Below are 10,335 nucleotides of genomic sequence, written 5' to 3'. Positions count from 1 at the left end.
TGACATGTAATGGAACAAGCCTGGTCCTGGTGGATTGTTTTTTCTTGTGTTGATGAATGCAGTGTAAAAGTGCTCTTTCTGCTTCTGCTTTTATGCGCTTCTGTTAACATGGTCAAAATGGAGGGGCTCCCCCCTATACAAGCATGAGGGTGGCCCCAGGCACAGGAAGAGGATGTGTGTTTGGGGTATTTTTCCTGTTAAAACCCACGCAGCTGAAACCTATGTTTTAGAGAAACCTAAGAGAGTTATATGACGCCTGTGGAAGGGTGAGATCTGTAAAAGAACCTCAACAATATGCCACAGCTGTACAGGCTGTGCTCAACCACCCTTCCTGGGACTGAGGCTGAACGTAGTGTAACATCTGTGGGAACCACCCGTCTGCAACCATGATCATTTAATCTCAGGGGCTATGATATAGGTAACTAAAAGTGCATTTGGTCCATAAGGATTTAAATTCAGGCTCTGGCTTTAAGAATTATTTATTTCCAGAAAACTAATCTTAGAAAGAAGGTAGGATAAAGGGTGAAATAATCTGACAAGAGGGAAGCATCAGTGTAGCATCCGTCTGCTCTGCAGCAGCCACTCAAGAGAAGTCACAGTCAGGCTGTCCCTGCTCAGAAATCCATGGAATGGGAATTACTAATGCTGCTGGCTGACTTGGGCCATGCACAGTTGTATGCAGGGAGATAAAACCAATGGAAATCTTCCCTTTTATTCATGGGCCTCAGATTATGTCTGGGAGAAATCACAGGCTGTGTTTTCCCACGAGCTGCTCCACCTCACGCTCTCCACTGCCTCTTTAAAGGTACTACACATTTCTGAAACATAACTGCTGCCAATGGTGGAATGCTAGAATTCCTCCTTCCTACCCCAAATACTTCACTGGCTCAGCCCTTGGGCTCCTGGATTTCAGCATTCACTTCTGAACTGATCTGAGTGATTTTACCTTCAGTGGAGAGCATCTTTCATTCATTAAGATGCCGAAGTGTTTAAGAAATTGCCTATCAGCAGGCATAACTCCATCCATCACTCAAATGCAACAAAGCATCTGTTTATCATTACACATGAACTTTACCCAAAAGCTTGGAACAGGCATAAAAAAGAAAATTATACTCTGTTGATAACGCAAAAGAAATTTAACTTAAGGAAGTAGGTACACACACTCCACCCATAGGACTCCAGTACAAACTTCCCCGTTCTTGCAAAATACTGCTAGAATCATTCTTGATCACAGAGAATTAAGGGCTCATATTCCTGATTAAGTCTGAACTGATTGCCACGTCACTGCACATCCAGTGACCTTGCAGCAAGTGACGATGTGTGTGCTCCTATCTGAGCAAATATGAGGGGATTTTAGTTCAGCCTGGAGGAGAAGAGATGTAAGCTAAGTCACGTTGCCTTGCATTTTCTGTGTGCCTATGTGAGCGTAGTTACCGCAGCTCAGCAGATGTGCAATGTTTTATCAAACTTCAGCTACACAACAGTAAACTTGAGGCCTATGTCTCATTCACAGGGTGCTAAGACTGACTGATTCTCTCCAGTCTACCGTGGAGGCTTAATTCTTTAGGTATGAGGACCCAGTGCATTCACTGACACCTCGGGAAAGTGCTGCCAAATCACAGCGCTACGTTCAGTACCTGGCTGGCACAAATGCAAAATGATAGAGGAGGTATTAACAAAGCAAAAGGCATTTATGAAATACTTTGAAGTTATACAGAGTAAACAAAAAGCTTTGTTAGGACTGGGAGAGGAAAATTCTGAATTGATAGTATTTACCTTTACTTGTGTACATCAATAAGCTATGGCACATGCAAGTGTGAACACCAACACCTCCAAAATTGTTGGAGCCATCAATTCTGTATCCAGAGAGGTCTGAGCACACCTTCTGTACTTTCACTGCTACTGCCTCCTTCAGCAGGCTGGAATCATGCAGGTGCGGAGTAGGGACACCTGGTTTTGCGCATATGATTAAATACAACTGCGTTACAGTGACTTACTAAGTTACTGCTCTTCTCCTGACCCACCATCAGCAGCATAGTTTATCTTGGGTTGCTCCAATGTCTAAATAAAGCACTCAGCTTAAACCCAAATGAAAGTAGTTTAACTGACGGGACTTTATCTCACGTTGGGGTAAGCTAAGAACACGTGCATGGTCCGCGGCATCTTAACTTGCGAGCAGCAACTTTTTAAATTGCCACAAACTGATGGTGTCCCAGACATATGCTCAGTCCCTGGAGAAGCAGGCACATTTCAGTGCCCCACAGCTGTCGGGGAATTAAGTCATTACAGCCCAAAGGTCAAATAGCTGAAAATGCAATCTACACCTTGGTATGAAAATGTTTACTATTTTGCCACTAGACTAAAGTTACAAATCGAAAAAGTTTGCTTTTTTTCCACAGTAACATAAATGCCTTATGGAAATTGAACAATATACACCCTTAAGCTAATTATTATGAACTCAGAAATGTATTGACTACAATGCAGGAAAACAGCTGTAACTTGCACTTAAATCATCTCCCCTTCTTGAGAAACAAAGGTTTATTTCTAGCTTTTAAAGGAAAAAATATACATGATTTCAATGAATTAGATAGCCTGCTCACTGCTAGTTGCGGGTATTACTGAAATCTAATAATACAAAGACACAAAGACATTTCTGCATACACACACAGACTCTAGACATATACATATCATAAATGCAATGGTAGCAGCCATGAAATAAATCACACTTATTACAGTTTATTGCCTACAGTATATTTCTCCTCCCACTACTCCACCTTCTTTAGCAATGGGCTTAATATTTCAAAGCTCTAGGGAGCAGCTTCCCATAGCTATTTCAAAAGCTGCAGCCAGACAAGCAAAATGTTTTGTTCCTTCATTCCAAATGTTGAACACGGACAGCTCCTACCTGCTGACCCAATGAAGAGAGGAAAGATGAGCATCAGATATATCAGAGACCTCATCTCCTCAGGAGTAGAAACAGGAACGTTGTGCTGTTGGAGAAGAGATCTCTCACACAGCACTTGCTCTGAGCTTTATGAGGTCCCAGGACATCAGACTTTAAAACTACAAGGTGACTGTGCAGAAAAAAACAAAGAAGCAGAAGCTATTCTAAGTTATGTCAAGAGCTGTTTTGAATGTCTCAAATGTGAACAGTTGGTGTAAATGAGCCTAAATGCTTTGACTTTACAGGCAAAGGGCTACGAAGATTAAACCAGTGATAACTTCTACGCATTGCACAACATTCTAAACCAGCTCAGTTTCTGTAAGTTACCTTGAATCTTATCTCTGATAATTCATCTTCCCCAGACTCTACTTGACAGGGACTCTGCATGACAATAAAGACCTATGTAAGTTCTACATATAATATAGAAAGGATTGTTACATCAGGACTGCAATTTGAAATTGTTGCTTCTTGGCTTACGTTTCTTGAGGTTCCTGTTCACTACAGGAGTACATGAAAGCCCCACAGGTGCTAGCCATAAGAGGAAAAATAAAACATTTTTAGAAAGTATGAGGGAAAATAAAAAAGGCTGACAAGTGCCATCTGATATTGCACAGTACAAGAAAACAAGGTACAAGAAAACTGCTAAAAAGAACAACGTTATATTGCAAGAACAGGTTTCTGAGAAAATTGTATGAAGTTCTGAGAAATCACACATACATGTTTGTAACAGTGAATTTCTACCAAATGTCTTATTTGAATAAAAATGCAGGGAGGAAGATACTGACCAGTGTAAGTGCATGAGCCTATGTGATCGGAGTTTAAAAATTAAGGTACTTTACATTTACCAGTCATGCTAATTATGATCAACCCTGCTGCAATTTCACTGAGATGAATAGTTATACCAGAGAATGATTTCGCCCACAGATTTGAATCTAAGCCATACTGACTCTTCTGAACGATCTTTAATACACAAGCAAAGGGAGAATCTGTGATATGTTTCCCTGTGCTGCAGTATAGCAGCTCAAATGAGGGAGATGCTCTGAGGAGCGAACTGTGGCCCTGTAGGCCAACATACATGAAAGCTTCCTTTAACAATGTCCTCTTGATGTCCATGTAAGTTAGGTACCTGCATATCTTATGGATTTGATGTCAGTCCTTTGGAAAAAAATATTTAGCCTTTCAGTATCAATATAAAATGAGTACATAGGGTGCAAACAGTGGAGAAAAAAAATCCACTATGCACACTTATTCACAAGCTGCCATAGACAACACCTTTTATTATCATTGCTTATATTTGCTCTGTGTATTGCTATTCTATTTCTGCATGGATTTCACATTACTAGTTCGCCAATTCTATTTATTTTCAAAATATATCAGAAAAAAGAGTTGCTTCATTATTTTTAATGGACTTTTAAAAAAATTTATCCAACAACAGGTGAAATAAGACTTTTAATAAACAGGTCTGGTGGTTACTTATTTGCAGGGGAGGGTTTGGCTCCGCAGCTTTACATGGCTAAGTTTTATGTATCTCTGTGGGTCCTGTTACCACAGCTCGTGGACTGCTCGCAGACGCAAAACTTCAGCCCATTCCTTTGGCGTTTGAACACAACATGGAGCAACCATACAAGCTGAGGTACGTCTGTTGCCCTGCTTGTAGATATCTCTTGGTGGCCACATGCTACTCGATAGTATCTGCAATTTGGTAACAACTGTGCTAGAATAATCAACGCTAATAAGCTGTAATATGTGCAGAACAATAAGAAAAATAAGAGAAAAGAATGGAGTATAGCAGAACTCACCTGAGCCAGTAAACCCATAAGCATCCCTGTCCAGCAGCTGGTAGTAACAACAGTAAGATGCAGTAGAAGAGCAGTAAGAACAGAAACAGGAAGCTGAAGAAAATATTAGTACAGATAACTGCATTACTGTTACAGTCTAGCAACAAACGTGTACATTCAAGAATGCTGCCTACTGTAAGGACATAAAGATAATTCTTCAGGCATGGGAATAATAAAATTGATCTTTTATTGATGAAAAATTTTATTTTCCAAGATGAAAATAAACTACAAATCTATTATTTTCAAAACAGTTATATACTAAAGCATGCATAAACTATTTGATACGTAGGAGATTAATTAGGTTAGCAGCAGCTTTAGCTGCTCCTCCCAGTCAATTCTTTCCACTTTGGGAGGACACTCAGCGGTCCCTCTCCTTGCCAGGACATGCCTGTCCCTGGGAGGCCCCGCAGGCTCTCAGAGACCAGGGTCCTCAGCAGCTGATGGAGCAAACCTGTACTTCTGATAAGGCAAAGCAAGAGATTCCTTTTACTGAGTAAAAAGGAGTGATTAAGCTGAGCTGATGACATACTGCCACATTTGTTTCTCGAGAACAAAAGGCTATTTGGTCTGGGGAAAGCCTGACTGTTCATTGGAAACAGCACTGCCGATGACAGCGGCTGGCAAACTTCGCAATAACTTGGGTATAAGAGCACACGACAAAGAAAATACCCTACTGCTCATAAAAACACCACACATGCCAGAGCTTTGACCGCTCCCTGCATTCAGGACGAGCAGCCTTTGCTTCTCTCGCCCTTCAGACACGTCCCTGAGACCTCAGGGCCTGGATATTCCTCTTTGACCACTCTCCAAACCCTCCGCTTCAGCCAGGCAAAAGGAAGAGTGCCGACTGCCTCTCCCCAGGCTGCTGACAGCTCTTAATTGCTATTACACTCACTGGGGCAGCGCTGGTTTCTAAAGCTGGCGTTTTCCAAGCGTTTTGCACCCAGAGCTGAGGCCGGCATGGCAAATGCAGGGTTAGGAGCAGCTCCCACAGCAACAGTGGCTTGCACGTAGTTGCCACTTACTTCGAAAACCTAGCCCCAATTACAGATGCCGAGCTTTTTTGCAGATCTGGCCCTTAAAGCCTGCTCCTGTTCCCATTGCAATCAGTGGCGATGTTCTGATTGATTTAATGGGGGCAGGCACAGAGACTTAATTAGAAAATTGGTAACTGCAAGGAAAGGAGAAAATGCGCAACAGCCTGCCAGATCTCTGGTAGGAAGCAAGCAATGGAGACAGTTGTCCTTAAGACAGACATTTTAGCCTTTGTCTCTCTCTCTCTCTCAAAAAAAAAGGATAATAAAAGAGATTGGAAAGATGGCCTTGAAGCTGCTTTTAAACATCTTGTATAATATATAACTGCTTTTCAGCTCTTATCTACCTTTTAGATCTGTCCCGTGGGAAGAAGATATGAAACATGCTGAAAAACAGCCCGTAACAGCAATTGGTATTTTCAACTTTTCTTTTGTGATGGGAGGCAATTAAAACTTTGCTTAAAACTCCTTGCTCTTTGACAGGTACAAAGATGGATCAAGCCTAAGGTGTGTTTTTCATACTAGTCCAGCTGGGGACCAGAGAGGCATTTTTCACCAGCTCTTGTGTTTTAATACTGAGATTCTCAATTCATTACTGTATGAAAAATCCTAATATCTGGAGGCTCACAGTCACAATGCTCCAGAATTTTTATTTGCTTTGAGGATTATCTGCATTCATGGAGGGCCTGCATAACAGACTCGGGGGCTATTTCTACACTGGTAAATGCATATATCTGGGATAATGCAGGATCACCAGTGCCAAGCCAAGCTGTGCAGTGTTAACCCTGGTGCAGTCTCATCCATAGTGCTTGGGAACAAATTATCCCTTGAGCAAACTATCCCCCCTGACGATGTTTGAGCTTGTTTTGGACAGAAGTATCTGATTAATACCTAAAGAGAGCCGGGGCATCAACAACTGCTGGCGTAGTATGGGCAATAAGAGGATCAGGACCTGGAATATGCTATGAGTTATTTGATAGTGTAGATATACCTGAAGTGTTGTAGTCCTCAAGGGGAACAGTTAACTCGGGTAGGTTTTATCAGAGCTAAACACTGGGTTGTGTTTAGCCACAGTGAAGCCATCTTGTTCTGTGCTCAAATGAGGAAAATGTCAGGAGCTCAACAGACTTGACCCCCCCCCTTCCAGTGGGGGAACCAGGCTACACATATGTATCAGTTGCTGGCTGTGATAACTATCTGAGATGTTGGCTGCCAATCCATAAGAAGAATTCCTTGTCTAAAAAATCCCTCACATTCAGAGCAGTGTCCTATCAGAGTTTAATGCTAAGCTAGCGGCAATGATGAAAGAAGCCAAAAGCTGTAACTTTTCAAATTTCCAAAGCTCCAGAACAGATTCTAATTCAGCTCACAAGGTCTATCAACCTAGAATTCAGTACAAAAGGCAATATGCAGCCAAAACTCTTGATGCGGGCAGAAATTTTGCCTGTGAGAGTACTGCGAGGCAGGCCCTTCATTAGGACCAGCCAACTCTTGGCAAAAACTATGCCTTACCTTTCTCCTGCACACAACCCATACTGCCTCATCGCTGCGATGGTTGTGTTAGCAGAGAGCACTCATACAACCTCTACAGTCTCCTGCCTCTGGAACAACAATTCAAAAGCAAACCATCACAGGGGTTGAAATGAGGTAGCAGAAACACCTAGGTGTCAGGACAGTGTACAACAGCTTGCTTCTGATGTAAAGCTGTTCAGACACACAGAGTACGTGCTGTGACAATTCCTTTCTGGGTGCAAGCTCAGGCCCTTACTATGGAAAAAGCAAGTGTTTCCAAGCAGAAATCTCTCAGCTGAGTATGCTCAGGAATTGTTGCACTCTGGCAAGAGCATCATTTCTCGGTGCTTACAAAATCTCCTGAAAATGGCATTTGTTAGAAGGGTATGGCTAACATCACAGTAGTAGCACTACATTATTTATTTAATATCCTCAGAAAATTTTGTGTGTGTACCAGGGTGACACTGGTTCCCAAACCTACATTCAAGTGTCTTCCTAACAATCTTCTCTTCTCTGTTAATAAGAATAATATGCTGTAATTGTCCGTCACTGCTTAAACCCCCAAATATTATGAGCTGCTCCCATTGTCTGGCTGCCATTAATAAATTTTTGTGTTTGACTCAGGGACAGCTTCTGCCGTACATACTCACATTGGTTAGTACCTCAGGGCTGCACCACCCAGCATCTTGCTGATTGCAGTGCAAATGATTTAGCCTGCAAGGAATTCTCTGTATCTACATACATGCCATTTACTTTCAGAGGTCGGCAGACTGCAGGGATGTACCCCCCAATTTATGAGAACATAGACTGAAACTACAAACAAAACACATCAGAGTCATCATCCAGTTTTGCTTGTACTAAGCCATAGTCTCAGTGCTTAAGAAATAAACAGGGTAAACAAAGAAATGACAAGGCAATAAAGCACAACCTGGCTTAGTGCATTTACTCACAGGAATGGGGTTTTGTTTTGTTTGGGGTTTGCTAATGTTTTTCGAACTGAAACCGTATTTCCTGTAAAGAACGCAGCTAATTCTATGGCGTAAGCAACCGTGGAACTTTGTTGTTCTCCTAACAGCACACTGAGATGCACCGAGAGTCACAGACCCCAAGGTGAGACATTCTCTAACTAGCATAAAAATGTGGGGCAGCGCTGCAGTTTTCTGCCTGGATATTCATAACGGCAGGCGTGCCCCCATAATTCTCTGGGTTTCCCCTGCTGTGTATTGTCTCTGAGCCACACTTTGAGGAAAGTAACCAGGCAGACTTTTACAGGCCATGAGGGAAAGGGAGAAGCTGAAGGCATAGCAGGATTGGAAGTAGGAAGAAGGGACATTATCTCAGCCTGTATGCAGGACTTGCACAAGCCTAACATCTGTTCTGTTCACAACGAGTGTGATTATCTAACATCATTATAGCAGTGTAGGCTGTACAGTTTTGGTTGCTAATTGCATGTTGTAGGTGATGATCACAAAACTATTTCCATATAGCTCACAATTATATACTTACAGACATCACAGTACGTAACTGTAGTTCAGGCTGCCATTCATTTTCCATTATAGGAAATAACGTTCTGCCACTCACGCTATTGCCAAGCTGTTCCTTTCTGGGCCAGAAGTCTCCATTTCAAGCATTAGAATCAGTATGAATTGTTTAGGAACACTTCAGTCAAAAACTCCTAGCCATTTCCAAGAACAAAATCAGTTAAACTGACTCAGGCTGCTGGTTTTAAATAAATTCGTTCAACACTTCTAATAAGAACAAGCATTTTCAGATTTCATGCAAAGATATGACATTTAGCTGGATGGTCTCTGAATGGAAGAAAATATCGCTGTGAAAATGTATCTCTTTGCCCTCTGAAAACTCTCATTTCACACGCAATACCTAGTACAAGCGGACAGTGCTGAGTTCAAAAGTTTTAACTTCATGGTGGGAATTACTTTTGTGTGAGCCTAATACTCGCAGAACATGCTGAGAAAGTGGAAGGCTTCAGTACAAGGCCATTGCCAGAGTGAAGAGATTTAGAAAAAGAAGTATCCAGCTATCATACAGGGTCAAAAAAGACAAAATATTCCCATTCATCCCCTCTCTGCTATTGAAACCAGGTAACTTAAGCTCTTGAAAACTTAGATGGGGTTCCCAAAGTAGCTTCTATGTGTGTGGCCCCGCATACCACATAAAATACATGAATTTATCTAACTTGCACACTGAACTTTGTAAGTGCATAGTCCTTTAATGTACTTCAAAACATAATTATACCTGCAATGACAATTTCCTTATGGCTAACATTGGTTGTCCAGATGTGCAACTCCCAGTGATTCGTTTGGGCTTCACAGCTCCAACGCACATAACCAGAGGAACCGAAAACACATTGTAAATTTCACTCCCCCTACTGCAACGGCCACTTGTGTACCCTTTCCTACTGGTATGCTTTACCCCATTAGCAGGAGCCAGGAATTTCACGGGTTTATTTAATGCTACTTGGCATGGCACAACACAGCTGTTTAGGTTTCTGCAGAAGCGTCCGTCCCTTTGACAGCCTTCCCCAGCAGAGGAGGCAGACCCAGGCCCTGCAGCACCGCTCCCCATTCCCAAAACGTGACACCCCGCTTCCAGCCCCAGCTTGGCTGACAGGAGCATCTCTCCCAAGCAGGTACCCTGGGCAACTCTCCTTCTTTCCTCTGCCACCGCCATCACGGGGCACGGCACTCTCCAGCGCAGCGGGGGCCAGGTGCAGTGCTCACCACAGCAGCCGGCTGGCTGGAGGCTAAAAGCAGCCCCTTTTCCTTGCTGGCTAACGAAGAAGGGCAGAAAATAGAAGGGATGAGAAAAAAAACAACCCACAACTCGCTGTAGGGGAGGAAGGGGGCACAACTCCTCCTCGCAGACACACGCTACCCTCCCTCACACCCCGCTCCAGCCGCCAGCCCGTAATGGCGGCGGCGGGCGAAGCAGGGCGGGCCCGCCCCTCGGCCCTTACTTAACGGCGGGCGGGCAGGGCTGGGCCGGG

This window comes from Accipiter gentilis, chromosome 13 (assembly GCF_929443795.1).
Source record: "Accipiter gentilis chromosome 13, bAccGen1.1, whole genome shotgun sequence".
Lineage (NCBI taxonomy): Eukaryota > Metazoa > Chordata > Aves > Accipitriformes > Accipitridae > Astur > Astur gentilis.
The sequence above is the reverse complement of the archived record's forward strand: the minus strand, read 5'-3'. Positions refer to the sequence as shown.